The 21,230-nt window shown below is 36.4% G+C and overlaps 1 protein-coding gene and 1 long non-coding RNA gene across 3 annotated transcripts in view; one reads left to right on the forward strand and one right to left on the reverse strand.

The window, feature by feature from the left end:
* The window catches only part of LOC308187605, a 141,406-nt gene that overhangs the window by 112,891 nt on the left and 7,285 nt on the right, over positions 1–21,230 (reverse strand). For both annotated transcript variants that reach the window (XR_013944818.1, XR_013944819.1), the window contains exons 2-3: positions 10,334–10,380; positions 8,785–8,956 (exon numbers count right to left, since the gene is read on the reverse strand). This is a non-coding gene — a long non-coding RNA (uncharacterized lncRNA). The remainder of the gene's footprint in view (positions 1–8,784; positions 8,957–10,333; positions 10,381–21,230) is intronic.
* Positions 15,539–21,230, forward strand: part of POT1 (protection of telomeres 1) — a 137,784-nt gene continuing 132,092 nt past the window's right edge. Inside the window, exon 1 of the mRNA XM_080575734.1 lies at positions 15,539–15,630. The gene's annotated coding sequence lies outside the window, so the exon portion shown is untranslated. The remainder of the gene's footprint in view (positions 15,631–21,230) is intronic.

Here is a 21,230-nt window from a genome sequence, read left to right on the forward strand (position 1 = left end):
ACACATCAGAAGAGAGAGCTTTGGAGATAAGTGTGTCTTTTGTGTAAGAATACTCCTCTGCTCCATCTGAGAAATGATCTGTGAAAGACACCCCTGTACCTTTCAAACCAAAATGTGCAGGAACTAAAAAATAAAAATCCAGAAATAACCTGTAAGATTCTCTGATTCTAATAAGCTAACTGACCTATGAACTACTTTTAAAAATACAGGTCAACTGTTCTCATCTTTAATCAATCTCCCAGCCATCACAATATCAGAGTTTCTTGTAGACAACCCCAGCAACAAGCCACAATGTTATTTCTCACTAAATCCTCCTCTTATTTACTTGTTCTGCTGTTCCCATTCCTGGTAATCACTCCAAAGAGTTCCTAGCAATTGCCTATGATATGACACTCTGTTGCACTGGAAGATTATGTTCAAAGGAGTGGAAGCAATTTACATTTCCATGCCTTGTAATTCTTGATCTGTGAATGAGATACTGATGTGTCATAGCTAACACCAACCATCCTAAAGAATCTTGATGTACTTCGTAAGTAAGCGCGCATTACCACATCATCTAGGGAGAATGTCACCAATGTACTAGTATATTCAGTATTGCACAGCTTCCTAGGGGAACAGCAAAAATTTGACCAAAATCACTGGAGGAATCACATAGAGTTAAAAAAAATCCTGTCATAAAATTAGATCTTTAAAGTGGAAGAAGGTATTGTCAAGGACTGATTGCACTTCGCTAGCCTTGACAAGGTACACTGACATACAGTAACTATGAATCAATATACACAGGTAGAATTCAAATAAAACTCGAGACTTGGAGGAAACATGACTTAAGCTTTAGGTTTGCATAAAAATAAAACAAAAATAAAAGTAAAATTAAAAAAGAATTGTAATGATACTGAGAGCAGTGAGCTCTCATCCCACCAAAATAAATGTTTCTGATATAAACACCTCCACATATCCAAAATATCTCAAAATCTGCAGAAAATTCGGGTATTTGAATGGTATCCATGTTGGGTGGTGACAGGGGAAAGCAGACAGGGACTGAAATAGTCAAAGAAGAGATTCACCATGGTACAGGAAATTATAAAGAAAGAAAAGGAAAGTGTCTGGAAACACCCTCTGGAGGTCCAAGACTGGTCCATCCCAATGAGCAGGAAGTCAAGTGAAGATGACAGGAGATAGGTATGGGTAAAGAAAGATCTCCTGGCGAAATTCAAACATTTAAAAAAAAAAGCATAGAAGTTGAAAGCAGGGACAAGTACCTTGGGAGAAATGCAGAGACACTGTCCAAGTATAGAGAAAAGTGGTAAGGAAAGTCAAAGCAAGGAAGACTTACTTGGAAGGTGGAAGATGATTAGATTAGAGAATATATGAGCAAACTGACATAGATCCATGAAACCTCATGACATGCTCCTGTGCATGCTGAGGTAGCTGGTTGATGTCATTTTAATGACACTCTTGATCACCTTGGAAAGATCATGGTAACTGGGAGAAGTGCCTGAAGACCATAGGGAAGCAAATGTCATTCCTGTTTACAAACAGGGCAAGAAAGAGGACCCAGGGAACTACAAGCCAGTCAACCTCACCTCAGACCCTGGGAAGGTGATGGAGCAGCTAATCTTGAAACCATTTCCTGGAACATGAAGGACAAGAAAATCTTCTGGAATAAGTCAGCATGGATTCAACAAGGGGAAGTCATTCTTGACCAATTTGATAAGCTTCTCCAGTGAAATGACTGGTTTGGTAGATGAGAGAAGAGCAGTGTATATTGTCTACTTTGACCTCAGTAAGGCTTTTGACACTGTCTCACATAACGTCCCCTTAGACAAACTGATGAAGTATGGACTGAGTGAGCAGACAGTAAAGTGGATTGAAAACTGGCTGAATGGATGAGCCATGATGGAAGACAGTAACTAGTGATGTACTGCAGGGTTCTATACTGGGTCCGGTCTTGTTTAACATCTTCCTTAATGATCTGGATGATAGGGCAGAATGTACCCTCAGCAAGTTTGTCTACAACATAAAACTGGGAGGAATGGCTGATATACCAGAGGGTCATGCTGCCATCCAGAGGGACATTAACATGCTGAAGGAATGGTCTGATAGTGACTTTGTGAAGTTAAGCAAGGGGAAGTTCAAAGTCCTGCAGCTGGGGAGGAACAACCCCATGTACATGCTGGAGACCAGATGGAAATCAGCTGGAAATCAGCTTTGTCAAAAACATCTGGGAGTCATTGTGGGCACCAAGCTGAACATAAGCCAGCAATGTGCCCTTAACACAAAGAAGACTAAGGTACCTTGGGCTGAATTAAGAGGAGTATTGCCAACAGTTCAAGAGTGGTGAGCCTTACTCTCTCCTCTGCACTGGTGATACCACACCTGGAGTACTGTGTCCAGTTATAGGCTCCCCAGTACAATGGAGATGTGAACCTACTGGAGAGAGTCCAGCAAAGGGACATGAAGATGACTGACGAGCTGGAGCATCTCATGTATACGGAAGGGCTGAGAGAACAGGGACTGTTTTATCCTGGAGAGGCAAAGGTTTGGGGATGGGAAGTGTCTGAATGTATACAAGTATACTGAAGGAAGCATGCAATGAAGACAGAGATGGGCTGTTTTCAGTGGTGCCCAGTGACAGGACAAGAGGTAATGGAAACAAATTGAAAAAGAAGTTTCTGTCTGAATTTAAGGACCCCCCCCCCCCTTTTTTTTTTTTCTCCTGTAAGTGTAATTGAGCATTGAAAGAGACTGGATTGCTCAGAGAGGTTGTGGAGTCTCTGTTCTTTGAGATTCAATAACTGTCTGCACATGGTCCTGAGCAACGTGCTCTAGGTGATCCTCTGAGCAAGAATGTTGGGCAAAATGACCTGTAGAGATCTGTCCAACCTCAACTATTCTGAAATTTTAGTTGTATCTATGGTGTTCATGGTCTTTTTTTTTTTTTTCCCTAACAGCTCTCCTGGTGTTCCACCACAGGATTGCATGACAAGAAAGAAATTAATCACAACACAGAGTAGCAAATGTTTGCTTAAATCAATTTAGACCTTCACAGAAAATAAAATAAAATAAAATAAAATAAAAATTTGCATTGAACTGATATCATTTGACTGAGGTAAACCCACACTGTTGAGATTTTTACTGCGATTACAAGGAATTGTTATACTGAGTTTCTATCATATCATCTTGTGACAATGCAGACTGAGAGCACAACAGACAAGTAAGAAGCAATATAAAAAAAATGACAATTCTATTGACCAAAAAAAAATAGCCAATTCAGTCACTGAACAGAAAAAATATTATAATCTGAAAAGATGTGTTGAGGACTATCAGTCTGCTATTTTCATGACAAAAGGAAAAATTGTCGTATATATCAAAACTGCTTGGCAAACAGGAAAAAAAAAAAAAGGAAATTTTGTATGTTCTTGGACCACTAATGACAATTGTGGACCACTAATGACAATTGTGGACCACTAATGACAATTGGGGCTTTCCTGCTATGCTTTCAGTGCCATCACATACATGAGCAGGTATTAATGATATATATATATATATGTATATATATATATATTTGTGTGTGTGCTGCAGAAGGATACAATATTATATAAACTTTATTGTGGTAGAGATCTATATCTCTGGTTCATATCTGAATAGGTTAATATTTATATTCTATGTTGTATTTATTATTTATATTTTAGATATAAAAGCTAAAAAATGTAAATCACTAAACAATACTTTGTAATCCTTTTCCCTTTGTTATTGCTGACTTCAGTATGGGTAATATACTTTCAAACTGGCAATGCTAAAGATTTCAGAAGTCTAATTGGAAATAATCAATCCTTCTTAAACAACATCTTTCCTACTTCCACTGAACACAGTGCACACAATAGCAAGACCACAAAAGATTTCTACAAGCAAACTGAATGAACTGAGACATATAAACAAAGGACTGTTTTTGTTGTTGTTGTTGTTTTGTTTTGTTTTGTTTTTGCTATTTGCTAAGAAAAGCTAGTGAGTAATAATTGGTATTGTTTTTCAATTTATCAGATGAAGAACTGGCAAAAAAATTGGTATCATCTTTGCATATGATGAATTCTTCTGTCTGTATTACATAAATTTTAAGAAGTGAAACTTACAACACACAGAAGAGAGATAGCCAAGAACTTACTCAAAGGAGGGGAGAAGAGGACAGGAGGCAAAAGTCAAATAACTTATGTCTCACAATTGGTGGAGGTCTTCTCCAATTTTTCCTGATTTTACACTCACTTTTCCTATTTTAATGAATAGATGATTGCTCATTGAGGTTCATTTAAGATCCCATTTTACTGGGACCCACTGTTGCTTCATTTTTGGCTGAAGTAGGGTATTACAAGGATTTTCAAACAGTGTCTTAGGTTATCACAGGTATCTGTGTGGCACATCTGAGTTTGGAGAATTAAGTCTAAAGGTCTTAACAACCTATATCAGCCAGAAGTACAAGGTTAGCTGTCAAAATGCAGCTGACTTTTGTTCATTCAGCTTTACATGAAGTACATAAGGCCAGATTTCACTCCTTTAAATGTAGAATTGTCTCATTAACTTTAACAAGGTTATTTCAGGAGTGTCAGCCTTGAGCAATGAAATATAACTATATGAAGGTTTGTTCACTTTACTGTCTCATTTGAAGATGCCCAACTATTATCATACTAACATAAAATACAATCAGAAATATCTTTCTATTCTGTTATACAGGGGAACCAGCCTGAGATGCATAAGTAAATATCAGCAAATATCAAAGTACTCATTCTATTGCACCATAAATTTTGCTTAAAATTATTAAAAAAAAAAAAAGTTTTACCACAATTTGTCATTAACATTGCTTTGATACAAATGCATTGATCGAAGATCGTAATTCTCTACGAAAATAGGGATTAGGTCTACCTAATTAACCCAACAATATTCACAATCTTATTTACATTTAAATTAAAAATTTTAACCCTAAAAAGCATTAAGGGTAATCTTAAGCACTTCTTTGAAATGTAAAGAACATAAAGCTTCCCAAAGGTAGGGCATGTCAGGGCCCTTAGGACACAAGTGTCCAAAATGACCCTACCCTGTCTCTCCTGGGCCTCCCCAGGTCCTGCCCATGGCCCAGAACCACATTTCAGCCCAGACTGGGGCCATCTGCCCCTCACCATAGACTCACCTAACAATGAAGTCTGGGGCTGCCCCTAGCTGCTCCCTAGCATGACCTGCTACTTGGATCCCATGGGGAGCCCAAGGGGACTGGTAACTCCTGGTGCCCCAGATGCACCCTGAGAGGCTATGACATCAATGCAGTGTTCTTGTTTACCAAATAATGAAATATTAGAGCGATGATGCATTCCAGTAGATGTTCTTTTTAAAACAAACCGTACACAGAGTTTAGTGTGGTTAATAAACTCCTGGAGTTTATTGCCACAGGAGGCAGATACCTTCAGCCATCTCAGAAGGGATTCAACAAATTCATACACAATTCATTAAACAAATATGAATGAAATTAAGTGGAATTGTGTCCATTAGCATCCCTAATTACTAACACCTCCCCTGGACTGTGCAGTATGGTGGAAATGAATCACAGAAAGCAGACAGAACAACAAAGAAAGCTTCTCCTCTTCTCTGCTAATGAGGCTGCCAGGCAGAAGGGGAGATAGTACAAATGAAAGAGTTAACTCCCAAAATGTGAGCAGAAGAAAATTCCATGATTTTTTACTGCTAGGAAACTTTGTTCCTGGTGGGAAGTGAGCAGAAAGATGTTTGCTAGTGATAAAAGATTGAGTATGGAGAAAATAAAAGAAAAATAGAAAGATATCCAGATGCACAAAATTCTCAGACTTGCTAGCATGTATGAGCAGTTTCTGGTATTTCTAAAGAATCCAGTTTAATCTATGGGCTTCTGCAGAGGTGATATTATCATTTGGGATCATGCAAGACTGGGTTTGCTATGCAAGAATTCAACTCCTGGGGAAGGCACTGCATCAGACCTATGCACTGCTTCACTCATGTTTGATACCCCTGAAGGACACTTAGATCTTTGCTTCAGCACAATGGTCAATGAGAAATCTGATACAAGTTGGACAAGGGGTGGATATTGTCCTGGTTTTGGCTCAGATAGAGTTAATTTTCTTTGTAGAAGCTGGTATGGTGCTGTGTTTTGGATTTAGGATGAGTATAATTCTGATAACACACCAATGTTTTAGTTGTTGCAGAGCAGTGCTTACACAGAGCCGACTTTTCAGCTTCTCATGCTGCCCTGACAGCGAGGAGGCTGAGGGTGCACAAGGAGCTGGGAGGGGACACAGCCAGGACAGCTGGCCCAGACTGGCCGACGGGGTATACCATACCATACGGGATCATTTTGAACAAAAAAACTGTGGGGATGGGGGAGAGGGGAAAGATGGGGGCTGCTACTTTTCAGGGACAGACTGGATATCCATCAGCAGGTGATGAGTGATTGCGTTGTATATCACTTGTTTTTTGACAATATTACATTATTCTAAGATTATTATTATTATTATTATTATATTATTATTATTCCCTTCCTTTTCTGTCCTAATAAACTGTCTTTATCTCAACCCACAAGCTTTACCTATTTTCCCAGTTCCCCATCCCACTGGGGGGAGTGAGTGAATTAATGGCTGTGTGGTGCTTAGCTGCCTGCCGGGTTAAAAAACACAACAGAAAGTCCATGCACATTTTTAAGGAGTTCTGTCAACAGTGATTCAGCAACATCTTTGTACTCCCTTCTCCTGCACTATCCAGAGAGTGACTGCCTGATCATTGTACCAGCACTGACCAAATTGAACTCTCAAGCCTCAGCTCCTAGCATACATTATTGTTTTGGTTTATAAATATCACAGAATATGTATGTGATTCAGCAGCCTCTTTTAGACTTTTATACCAGCCAGCCTGTTCTTATCAAAGGCAGTAGAAACACAGACACAATCTCTCTTCAATGATGTTTATCGCAAATGTTTCCATATAAAGACTAAATAAAAAATTAATTTCCAGTCTTTTTGAATACAACAATTCACTTGGGGATTCAAAAGGATTCACTACTGCCTCTTGCAACATGCTTCTAACAGAATACTCACACCCAGTGAGAAATATGTTTTCATCATTCACCTTAATTAGCAATTATGATTGATTATCATTGAGTACAACGACTTTCTGCATAGAGGAAACAAAAAGCCCAGATGGTCAGGTGGAATGAAGAATTAACCAGAACAAGATGCTCATTCAGGGGCATTGATGTAAGTGAAAGACACAGGCAGAGACTATTACCTTACTTAAAAGCACAGTCTAGGGAATTGTTTGAGACTTCATGTACTCTTACAACACGGTATTCAAGACTTCTATAGAATACATTTTCATGACAACTTTTGAAAATTCCTTGTGAAATTATGTCTTTGTTCCTGAACTCACAGGGCATTAATTGCAGTCCTAGAGGATTTCTTATAAAGTTTGGTATGACATCCTTAAATGGACTTTTTTTTTTCTTTTTCTCTGCAAGCTCTTACTGCACTGGGAGTACTAACACTTGAAATGACAGTATTTGTTTAGCCTGCCTTTCCTGTCTTGGCAATTGCCAAGTGCCAACAAAGCACAATTTATTAAATTCTCTTATGAAAGAAACTATATCCTCCCTTCAGAGAATAATTCCAACTTTCCTTTTGAAAGCATTTATGCTAACTGTACTTCAAATAAAGGTATTTACAAAGCCATTTTGTGTTGTCTATAATTCATGTATCTGCTGTTAAACCAATTACTTCCCAAAGCACACCACAAATGTTTATGTTTTAAGAATAAATGCATGAAGACAAAAGAAAAGAGAAATATGAATTTGATTTATTGATGTTACTGTTTAACTGGTTCATTGGCAATTTTCTTGTCATTTACCTTCTGACTACTAGTATCTCACTGTGATGATAAACTAGAAAAAGAAGGGAAATAGCTTACCCCTCAAAGGAATAGCAGAATAAAAAGTTTTCCGGAGACAAAAGACTCTAGTCATGCAATTAGCTGTCTTTAAAATCAGTTCACACATGATATAATACAGTTTTCATTAATTCCACTTTCATAAATAGTTGATAGGCTATCAATAAATGACTGGTGGCATGCTAAGCACTTCACAGATATGACTGTAATAAATATTATACATTGTTATTAGAATATCAGCCAAGCCCTATCTGGATAGTTAGCATAAGTAACAGGACCTCACTACTATTTATTCACCACTGACTAATAATATAGATTTCTTGATGATTTTGCTCTTTTAAATTCACATATAAATGTCCAAAAATATAAGTATAAATAGTCGAAAGTGTGACATATACCCAGGTGAGAAAAAATAAATTATGTGTTTCTTCAGGCAAATGTTTTTTGTCTTTTGGGGTTTTTTTTTGCTTATTCAGCAACAAAAGAGTTTTGATTATGGGACTGGGAATTAAGACATCATCTACAGAAACAGTGTACAGATGGTCTTCAGCTGAGACTTCTTGGAGAATATTCTCGTCCTTTTTTTACAGAGAAATCAAGTCAAGCTGTGAAATAAGTATTTTTTATACTACCTGCTGTAATAATTAATGAATTGCTTTAAATTATTTCTGACCTACACACCCTTTTGTTATAGGTGTCTATTATGTATGGTGGAAGACAAGGATGAAAACAAAGGTGCCTCTGCAATATAGGTGAGAGACTGCAAGGAGGTGAAATAGTCTTAGAAAAATGGGTTTCTAGTTAATACCCAGCAATTTGGGTACGCATACTGACCATATTTGGACTTCATCTCGGAAGTCAAGATGGGTGCACAGTAGTATTCTTTTCTAGTTTTCATCTTGTCTGAGAAATGGCATCAAGTGTCAGGTCCCTTCATCTGCACACTTCAGAAGCTGGGAATGCAGGGTTTGTGACAAAGCACAACTGCACAACAGTTTAAGTTCATCTAAAAGAAAGTAAAAGCATATCAGAAAACCTTTTTACTTTTAATGCTTTTTTTGACCTTAGCAGGAATACTTTCTTAGTGCGCTCTTTTTTTTTTTTTTAAATCAACTACTTATTTATTCATTACTTTCTATTTAGCCACTGTTAGTGGCATATAAAATCATCCATACATTCAAAAATATGTTCTTAGACTAATAAGTACCTCTCTATGGAGACGACATACTGTTAACCAGTGTACCATGGAATTCTTACTAATAATCTGTACAGTTTGAAGAAAAAACAGAAGTTTCTTCTCCCTTGGAATTTTTAACTCTCTGGTATGACCTACAATGTGTTTTTATACCTTTTTCACAGCTCTTTGGCAGTGGAACGTTGCTTACAGCTTCACACAATGATTCTGTAACATGAACTCATTATATTTCAGCAAACCTCCAAATCTTGAAAAAATATTGGAAATATGCAAGGCCACAAATTACTACTCTAGATATCATCATCACTGCCCTGCTGAGAACAAAAACATGGAAAGGCTACTCCTTATGCAGAAAAATTTAAAGGGATAGAGGATCCCCTCCACTATAGCTAAGCTTTCCACAAATAGCCCCCCTTATGGTGTGATACCTCTCAACCTGATCTCAGTTTAATCATGTAAATTTCATTTATTCCTTTGAATCAAACCCAAGTCTTTTCATTGAATATAAGGGGAAAAAAGAATATTACTGTAGAAATCAGGAGTTAGGTCAGACTCCTATCCAGAAAGACATAAAAGTTTTAAGTGTTTTTACCCATGCAGTTTGGATTTTAGAGGTTAATGTCCCTGTAATGGACTATTTAAAGAAAACACAGAGTATTTGGCCACTCTGGGTCCTGTGATTTGTGTATCTTACAAGGAAACGGACGCATATTATGTTTTGCAAATCTAGCTGACTAAATCAACTAGCAAACAGGGAAAAACAATCTGCTAAAAAGAATGTCTTAGGCCTTGTATTGAGCACACCATACCACAAATGATTGAAATTCAGCACACACAAAAACTGACCTGAAGTGCCACATACTTTTATTCCCTGTGCAGCTGTTCTACTAGCAGGACAAATATCACAAACAAATAATGAAACAAAAACAATTTCTAAGCTTGTCAATTTGACATAAAATTTTACTGCCCATTATAATGCTGATGTGCAGATTTTAATTCAACTATCATGTTAGTTATACATTACAATTTAATGACCAATCCATATATATGTAGGAGATAATATATACAGCTACATATATTCAGGTTGTGCTTTTCTGATGCAAAAGGTTCAGCAGCAGTATTGGCTTGATGGTGGGCATCCACCTGTTTCCAAGCCCTCCTCACAAAGCACCTTCTTTGCAACTGTACCTGCATAGCTGTGAATGGGCTCAGGGCTGCTTCAGCTGAAGAAGAACCTGCCAAAAAAATGGAAATGTTTTAAATCTAAACCCAGGTCATGTTCTGAAAACAGTGACATCATGGCAATAAAAGGACACAGGATGATGATAAGTGGAGCATCCTAAGTTGTCATCACCCTCATGCTGGAGTGCAGAGCCACAACCTGTGCTCAAGGCCTGAAGACTGAACAGGGCGCAGTGGAAATAACACAGCAGAAATCCCTTAGGTCATTTAAGTGACTTTAGCACAGAATTATCAGAAAATCTGTTCCTGAGTTGACAAACCTCTCCCAGCTAAGTTTTAATGAAAATTGACATTTTCCTGTGAAAACAAATATATAAATAAATAAAAGCTTCAGATTCTGACAAATCACCATTTCTGTAGGAAACTCTATATTGTTAATAATAATAATAATAATAATCTGCCTAGCTGTAACTGTAACATATTTGGAGGCTGTTATTCACTAAGAATGGTCTTGAATACCATTGTCCTTCAACAGGCCTCCCTGCCAATGTGAAGCACTTTTAGAATACTGTATGTCTGATTCATCAGAGAATACACAGAAGAACATTTTGTCTCTAAAATAAAATTAAAAAAAATGCAAAGAGTATTTACTTTTTTCAGTGGACTATATTTGCTATGTTCTGATGAAATGTCATTCTTTTCTAGTTGTTCAGTGTTAACTGTTAATGAGGCGGTGAGGGATTTTTTTCACTTTATTTTTATCTTGTATCTCAGTCATGTCCTTTGTGCATTGCCTGCGTCACCTGTCCCTCTTCCTCACAGTCCTGTCTGTACATTATGAATACAAACACACATATGTATAGAATCATCGGATCATAGAATCGTTAAGGTTGGACAAGACTTCCAAAATCATCTGGTCCAACTGTCCCCCTACCACCAGTATCACCCACTAAACCATGTCCTTAAGCACCACGTCCAACCTTTCCTTAAACACCCCCAGGGACAGCAACCACTTTGGCCTTCTACATGTGTTCTTTTTATCTCTTTCTTCCTCTCTTACCTACCTATATGTTATTAACTGTACATGACTTTGAAATATTATCATTATCATAGCAACATCTCTTAAGTGCTAAGCTTATTATCTCTGCAAGAAAAAATATGTTCCTTTTTATGAAAGGGTATCCTAATTTGTTTGCTGTTCCTTACCAACACTCATTCTTTTCTCTTGAAACTGGAGAATCTTAAATCAGTCATTTTCTGCAGTTGTTGACTATATGTTTTGCAGAGATGTTACCTTTCAAATTCACTTTAAAATATCGTCCTATTGCTAGCCCTAAAAATCACATTTGTTTCACAATATTAAACCATCTCTTCTCATTCTGTGATTATACCTGCTTGCTGCAAAATGCGTCTTTGAGGCATCTTGTTAACCTGAAGGGCTTGTCTACTTGCATCTATGTACAGGATTGTGTCTGGGATACTAGGGCAGACCTTGTCCCCAGAGGGGGTAAAGGTGTTGTGTGATTATTGTTTTGTCATTTTACTGTTTGCACTGCAGACAATCATCAGACGTGATTTGTTAGAGAGGAGCTGTCAGGTTTAGTGAATGTATGTGGGTGTTGAAAATTGTGCATTTTGCGGCCAGGCAAATAGCAAGGATTTTATCTCAACTATGATTATATAAAATATCAATAATAAGTCTGGGAATGTTCATTATCCAAACAGATGCTTAAATGCTTATAAATGCTTATCAATGTCCTAAAGTGAACTGCTATTTTTGTGAATTATATTGAATTATTGAGATTCTGTAACAATCTGGTGAAAAATGTATTGCATATATGTGCAATGATTTAGTGTACTGTGTAACACTAACAAAAAAAAATGCATTTCCTTACAGAAAAAATATTTTCCTTACAGAACAAATCTGTAACGGTTACAATAAAAATATAAGTATGTCACAGACTACAAAGCAAAGATATAGTAGTCGACTTTCATAACGAACACTAGAAAAAACAAAATGAACTGGTTTTGGAATATTCACAGTGTTGTGAAGAAAATTTAATGGGCCACTGCAATAGAGAAGACCAAACATTGCATCTTTCTCCTCCTGTGACATGTGTAGACACAGACAAGTTAAGATTTTCATTTAGATTTAGCCAACATTTCAAACAGTAAACATTGTAAATGTGCTACTGTGATAAACTTGCACTTGTCACCATGATAGCAAGGCTTCTCTTACTCTGTTGATGTAAATATTGTTGTTCATTTTACTGGCTCCAAAGTTCTACTTTTCAACATTTTTCTCTTTTCTTTGTTACTAGGCAACCAAAGCAATGCTGTTTCATATTAAGAGAGCAGCTTATCAGAAATAAAAGCTTTCACTCTGATATTATGACAAGTAATATATAAATGAACATTTTCAAAATGAAGAAAATATGAATTTTGAACCTGTTGTATACAACAAGAAAATTATATCTAAGACTTTTGGCTAGTCTCAAAATTGAGGTCACTAAGTTACCTCGTTTGGGTCACTGCCAAAGTATCAGCTGGTTTTGAGGGGAGCAGTCCTGGGCCAGCTGTAAGAACTTCAGGGAAAAAAATCATGCATTTGAAAGAGTATTGTCATGAAAATCAGGTGAGTACAAGAGCTGGTCATCATCCTCAAGTATGAGCTAAACGTATTCAAGGTAAAAGGAAATATTATTTCTTCTTAACGCATTAAGTGTTTGCTGGCATTAGATTGCTGAGGAGTTCTGGCTGCTTTTGTTATAAAAGCATCTAATTTTATGACTGTTTTTTATATGGTAAGTCATAAAACTTAGAGTGAAGGAGAAAAGTGTAAGTATAGAGAATATTATTGGAGAAAACATTAAAATATAGGATGAATGGGAGACAGAAACAGCATTTTTAGTTTCACCTCAAAATGCAGGATCGTTTAGATACCGTGAATGCAGCAGAGAGCCTAAAAGTTTGTCTCTGTAATAGTGCTGCAGGCCTGTAATACAATGCATCAGACTAGTTATTTTACACCTAAGATATAAATCATGATGTTATTCACTCAGCCTTTATTCTTCTGAAAATGTGCTTAAGTGATACTTAAGCCAGCCTGAGCTGAGAATCAACACATTCTAAGTGCTCTATAAAACACTGCCATAATGCTAGCTTCACTAATTTATGTCACCTAATTGTGGGGAGAAGTCCCTATATAGCCCATTGTTCAACTGTACAGACACACTCTACAATGAGCAATGCAAACGAAACTAGTTTGCACAGTGGACTTAGATCAAAAAATCAAGGCTAGATTAAATCTACCCAAACTGAAAATACAGCATCGGAAAGATCTATCAGGCCAAGTTCCCACATCCAAAATGCAGGAACATTTATCTTGTAGGAGACAGCATCAATGGCATTATGAGCCTGTTCTTTTCCCTTTGGCATGGAAAAAGGCATCTTGCCCTCACCGCTCCACGGAAGCCCTCCATGGTCTATGGAGAAATGACATGCTACGGTTAGATGGACAGGATTGCTGCATTCTTGTTTTTAATTTGTAAGTGTTCCAGGCAGGATATCTTACCTTTTTCTTTTTCCTGAAACCACATTCCATTCATAGCTTATAATCCTTTCATACATGTTTTATTGTGGCTAAATCTGCTATTAACCAATCAACCCACAGAACTGTAAAATATGTGAATATAAATTTGTTGGTGAATATGAAAGCTCATATGCAGCTGTTTGAGGGAAATCTATGCATTGAAATCTAGTAACAGTGCCTTCTTTCTTCCAAAGACATCAGTGAAATTGCTAAAATCAACGAGCTGAATGAATCCATATTTGCTAATTTCTTGTTTAATTGCATACCCTCATTAAAGTCAAATTCAAGTGCTTTTTTCAACAATATAAGAATCTTTCCCCATTATTTTCTTTGGCTAAAGAACAGGAAAAAAAGATTGCCAAACAAAAATTAGCATAGTGCTAAGAAAGAGAGATTTTTAAATTTTTTTTTACTTTTCAGAATATCATTTTTGTATGTCTTGTTTCACTGAATGTGAGTAATAGTATCTCATAATCTTGAAAAATAACACAGCAGTCCCTGAACTTCCTATTCTTAGGAATTTTGGAGGGATTCACATAAAAATATTAATTGGGAAAATCCATAATTGTACTGGAAGCATTTGTGCTAGTAAAAATGCCTTTGATCTGTAAGAAACACAGAGCTTGTTAAAGCAGACAAGCTTCTAGCAATCTTCCATCTAGATCTGACGAAACAATCTGTTAATGCCTCCCTGAGAATTTAAATAACTGAAAATCTGGGTGACACTATATCTTGAATATCTGTTTGTGCTGCTTGGAAATATCTGAGAAAGAAGAAACTCAACTTACAGACTGAAGAGAGGGGCTGTGACTACTGCTGATGAATCTAAACAAGTGACTATCAGAAAGCTCAGAGAAAACCAAAGCGACATGAGATAATGTAGATCTTACAGGATGCAGAGATAAAACTCCCTGGGTCACAAACTGTCTGCAAGAAGATTTTGATTCCTGAACAAAGAAAGATACTGTTTCCTGGTCTTTATTGTTACCATACTGAGTAAGATAGGACTTTGTTCATATTCTTTTGTCATCACAAAGAAATGCCAAGCAACAAATATCTGACTCTGTTATTTCCTTGCCCTCTTCAACAAACACAGCAGTAATGATCTAAATAATGACCAGGCGCGCGCGCACACACACACACACACACAAAAAGCAAATCAACAATTACATAAAATTATTTAAAAGGACTTGCAGAGAATTCAAGATATAGTCCTAACAAGAAATTTTATCCTTCACATTTGTGAGGGAGGGAGTTTGAGTGTTATTATTGGGAGTGCTAGGAAGAACCATGGAAAATAATTATGTGAAAATATGGCTTTAAGAAATGTAAGGAACAATACAGAGATATAAAATTTAAGGAAAAGTAAGGAAGGCTAATGTCCTGGTTGCAGCTGGGATAGAGTTAATTTTTCTCCCTAGTAGCTGGTATGGTGCTGTATTGGATTTTTGATGAAAGTAGTGGTGATAACACAACAATGTTTTAACTGTTGCAGAGCAGTGCTTGCAACTTTTCAGATTCTCATGCTGCCCTGCCAGCAAGGAGACTAGAGGAGCACAAATTGGGAGGGGACAGGACCAGGACAGCTGACCCAGACTGGCCAAAGGGGTGTCCCATACCTTATGGCCTCATGCTGAACAATAAAATCAGGGGAGTTGCTAGGGGAGTGCTGCCACTGCTTGGGGACGGGATGGGCATCAGCCAGAAAAAGGTGAGCAATTTATTTATTTTTTGTTGTTGTTGTTGTTGTTTATTTTCTTTCCCTAACTTTTTTTTTCTCTTTTTTCCCCCACTCATTTAACTATCTTTATCTCAACCCATGAGTTCTTGCACTTTTCAGTTCTCTCCCCCATCCCACCGTTGGGGTGTGAGTGAATCACTGTGTGGTACTTAGCTGCCTGCTGGGTTAAACCACCACAGTTAACATGTTAATTTGGGCTTCATTTTAATTGTTACCTTTATGTAAGAGCAAAACCCTGTTTCTTGCACACCAGTTAGGAAAAATTGCCTTATTTCATCGATGCTAACAGCAAAGAACTGGACAGGAATCTTAGAGAGAGGTAGAAACACTGAACCAGGAAGAACCAAGGAATAATGCTACTTATCCTCTAGAAATTATGGCTTGCCCTGAATGAAGATTTTTTGTCCACTTTGATTTTTGAGGGTAGAGGGACACAGAGAAGGAAGATTCCTTTGATCTGAGGGACAGAGTGCAAATGCATTTATACAAATCATTGGAGAGAGAGAACTATCTACAACTGTGATACAAGACAGTTCAAAGTCTGTTAGAAGAAATAAGTAAAAAAGAGTGCAAGAGATTACTGGAATTTTAAATCTTTCTTTGACATTAAACCTTTACATGGCTTTACTTAAATCACTTAACCTTTCATTCCTTATTTCCTTGATCCCACTTATAAAATGAAGATTTTAAAGCATATCATCACTTAGAAGCAGTGTGATTAATTACTGCTTGTATAGTGCTCCACATGAGATAAAATTTACCTGATTGCATAGCCATTGCTGTGGTGACTTTCTAAACTCATTGCTTACTAAGGTGACTATCCTGTGGGAAACTCATATATTATAAAACTAATTTATGTTCTTGGCAATATTTCTCATACTTGTTTTAGGAAGAAAAGACTGAATAGGTTGGTGCTTCTCAAAATCACTGTACGCTGGTTCTGCTCAGAAGTTTTTTCTCCTTCCTTCTGTCCAGTTTTCTTACAAATGTTCACAAAAGAGGAGGAACAGATAGCCCTGCTTCATTGCTTATAGAAGCCCACTTTTTTCAGATTGAAATTAGCAGCTGCAGGTTTATACCTGCAGGTTTATACCATTCATTCAAAATGGAAATGCCTCAAAACATTAAGGGTCTCTTGAAACCTCTTCTAAAGACCAGTGGACTGCAGCCTATACCAGAAAAGACCAGAATGAGACTTTCAGCAAAACTAAGACACACTGTGGTGTGTTCTGTAATCCTTTACATACAGATCTATTGACTTTAATGGAATAGCCATTCTGGTTTACACTTATAAAAATCAATAAAGTCTGGACTCCTTGCTTATTATGAGACTGTCTCATCAAAATAAATCTAGAGGAGAAGGAAAGAGGCTTGTAGCTAGAGTATACACAGATAATTTTCTTACAGGAGCTAGCTAACTTTTCTTACTGACATTTGCCTTTTTGCTAGAAAATAGTTTATTTGTTGAAACAGGTCTTCAACTCAGAATGCACCAGTTACTTCTGAAAAGCTTTTCACTACTTAAGGTAAATTTCTATTCAATGTAGCATTTTCAGGTACCTTAAAACAGCAATAAAATCTTCACATTATTTCAATGCAAAGGGCCATTGAGCTTATTGCCTTACTTAAAAAATGGATAGTTAGAGAAAGACTGAAAGAAATTAGACATGTAACCAGCAATTGTCTTGCCTTCTGGCAATCGTCAGTTGAGTGAAATACATAGATTATGGAATTCATCTCTGATTTTTTGCATGATGGGGAACAGAACTCAGAAGATATCTGATATGCAAAGATCTAGCCAGAGATTTTTGCTTAATAACATCAGAACTAAGATGAAGGGAGGATAAATCCAGTGATTTTTTTGTTACCAATTTATAGTGTTGGCTCTAAAATTTGAATGTCTACAGTGAGGCTTAGGTTGCCATGAAGTTTTCCTAAAACTTGGGATTTTAATTTCTATTTACCACTTCACAAATTCCCTATACACTAGGCTCTAAAGGCTCTAGAAGTATCTTCTAATGGAGATATAGTGTGGGTATGTATAAGACATACAAGTGTGTCTTATAAGACATAGACCAAAGTCCACATCCTTTGAGCTCATTCATTAATAAATTCTGAGGAGTGATGAAGATGGCAAGTCAAATCTTGAAGTAAGTAATGAAAGCAGTCTTCCACATTGCAGTTAAGTCTCCGGTAGCAGGATAGAGTTAGTTTGGTAGGACAGGTCTTCCAATGATAGTAAAATGCTCGGTCATTTCAAAAATATCAGCAGCCCCCCACATGGAAAAAAAAAAAAAAACAAAATATTTTTTGCAGTCTCAGAGAAAGAAGGCAGCATTTTGTAAACAGCATGTTAGCATTTTTTTCTTTCCTGTTATGTTCCTCCCATCATACCCTTTTGGCTTGACTTGAAGTCCTAATATCTTGAAAAATGCAATCAGGATATTTCAAACAGAATATATGGACAGTGTTAAAATATAATATTGGTCAATGTCTGTGTATTCTGAGCTGTATGCCCCAATCATAGCATGTTAAATGTGCTGAAGAACAGCTGGAGAAAAGCCTTGTGTAAATCTTGATTATGATAAAGTCTGGCTGTGCTCAGTAATTCACTCACATAGAGCACAATGCATGATCAGTGATGAAGCTGACTAAAAGACAAAGATGAAGCATAAAGTCTAAGACAACCTAAAGAAGAAAAAGATTTAACCATTTAAATTGGCTTTCAACTAAGCTCAGATATTAAGTTCACTTCTGAATGTTATTGTCTTATTTCCAACATTAATATTCTATGTTCAAAAACAGTTGTGGGGGAAGGCATTTATTCCAGCAAAACTAAAGGTGTGAAATAGTATCATATTTTCCCAGATGATTTCATATTCAAACTTCTACAAAAAACGAATGTTGTATTTGCTCAAATAGGAAGTTCAAAGATCATCTAACAAATGGTAAACCATCTTAAAGACTTCTACTGTAACTTTTATTTCTAAAAGAGATAAAGCACATTATCTATTCATAGAATCATTATTGGGGTAGCTGATTTATTGCTAATTATCAAAGTATGCAGGACTAGCATCAGTAACATAATTCTAGTTCATTTCCCTAGCACAATATCATTTCCCTTGCACAGAGTAAGATTCGAAAATGAAAACATAAGACTCAACACAATGGAGAGAAGTCTTCTGTCTTCTTACTTGATTCCAAGCTGCTCTGGACTGTATTTATTATTTATCTATTAGTCTTTATTACAGTGCTTCTAGACTAAAAATGGAAATGGTAAATTAAGAGATGTCAGATATTTGAAATGCTTTCATTATTATGAGTTTTCCTGATATATGTAGGTAAACACCAACTAAACTCTTTCCTGCAGAGTTTAGTGAGTTAGGGAATAAAACTATTGACTTCTCTTTGGGCCTGATTCCTCTTGAAGACAATGATAGGTCAGAATGTTATATGAAGATACGTAGATTCAATATATATACTGAGTGTCTATTATGTATCTACATGCCTTTGAAAGATTTGGCCTTTAACAGGCTCACCATGATCATGCTTCTCTGGTATTCACACATTTTAAGGCAATTATCTTTCAGAAGAGTAAAAGGTATATTATACAAACTGATAAACAGAAATTCCTTTTGGGTTCACATGAATTTAAATTAATATCCCTTGCCTTTTATAAAAGTGTTCAATTTTCCTTGTTCTACGCTCATTCCGCTATATCAGTTCTGATCTTTACAGTGAAGGAAGATGACCCAAAATGTTAAAAAAAAAAAAAAAAGTTAAGTGTTATTGACATATAAAGACCAACTCTATCTATCCAAACCTGCAAAGATCTGAAGAATCTTAATTTTGAAGTGATTAAATTCTTCAAGCTTATACAGAGCTAGGAATTTGCTTGAAATTCTGTCCCAATAGGCACGTGCTTCTGAACAACCTAACCTCTGATCTCCCTCCTTTTCCTTTTTTTTTCTATATTTTTTTTCCTCGGTTCACTGATCTTAATCTTTTCCTTCAACTTCACCTAACAAATCTTTAAACACTTTCTGGACAATACACGTGCAATATAACTGGTGGGAGTCATTTCATCTCCCACCAGTGTAAGACCGTTTCTTTGTCATCTTCTTCTATATTCATAAATGGGCATATTAGTATGTTCTTCATTATTTTATAGATATCCTTGCATACTTCACTATTTTTAGATGGTTAATTTTTGAACCTGACCCTTTTTCCAACCTAATTCAGGTAAAAGAACTCAGTCACACAGGGAATGCACTCTTCATAGAAATAAACACTGAGATACCTATTAAGTTAAGGAGATTTTAAATACACATCTCAAGGAAGAGGAAACTACTTGCCCAACTGTTTCATATAACAGAGAGAATGGAAAGTACAAAACACAGATGGAAGAGTAGGGATCAGGATCAAAAAAAAATCAAATACCGTGAGAGTAGTAACGAAGGCAGGCCTTGTAGAACCACACAAGGAGTATGTTCTAGTGAGAAAGAAAGAGAAAGATAAAAAGAGAAAGAAGAAAGAATTTATCCAAAGCTTGAAAATAAGTTGCTTTCCATGTTACCAAACTAGTTGCATTACTGTGGACTTAACTGGAGTTAACTTAACTGGAGTCTTTAAATCAGGGTCCTTGAGAACAGTTTAGATACAGCTTGTAGGTTTTGTACTCTACTAATGACATCTTCTTGTTCCCATGACCTGACTCAGGGCACTCAGGCAAGCAACAATCCAAGCCAAAGAAGGAAGCACTCTCATAATAGTTCCAAGTGTGCAGTTTTGATGATGTACCACAAGGTATGAGAAGTAAAAATAGTGATAAATAACAGTATTTTGGGGGGAAAAAAACAAGATATTAGATAGTTGGGATGAGAAGACAGAGATACACATGGAAATTTAATTCTTCCAAACACTCAGGTCTTTCTTTTTTTTTACAGAAAGAAAAGATTTGTAACACTCTGTCTTTTAGAGCTAAGCTTTTTGTGCTTCTGAAAACCTCAGTCATCGGGCCATAAGAACAGTCATAATTATTATGTCTGAAAGAACATGACATGTATCTTTCTCCCAATCTCATGAATGTAACTCACTCCTTATATGTAACAAAGAAACAAAATCTCCTCTGAACCTTTCTGCGTAATGATGAAATTATTGATTTTAATTCTCAATTCCTTAATTTTTCAAAAATGGCTTTTTATTAATAATGATTTCCTTAAATTAAATAAAACAGCAAAAATATGGGAAAGTGCTGGGATGCCAGTAACCAAAAAGGATTACTTTCCGTGTGAAAAACATGTCAGATTAAGTTTTCAGTATCTAGAGAGAAAGGAAAATATGTTGTATCTTAGCATCACTCTAGAGGCCTCTCATACTGATTCTAATACTGGAGCTAATGAAAAACTGGGGGAAAAAAAGTAACAGTAATAATTATAATAATAATGATGATGATAAAAGTCTGTAATGACCTCTATAAAAAGAAAGGAAGAATAGAACAATAAATGCAGTATCTTAAGGGAGAATGCAAAAATGAAATGCATCCTGCCTATCTACAAAATAGTGCTAAC

Source organism: Anser brachyrhynchus, assembly GCF_964034855.1.
Source record: "Anser brachyrhynchus genome assembly, chromosome: 1".
Taxonomy (NCBI): Eukaryota; Metazoa; Chordata; class Aves; order Anseriformes; family Anatidae; genus Anser; species Anser brachyrhynchus.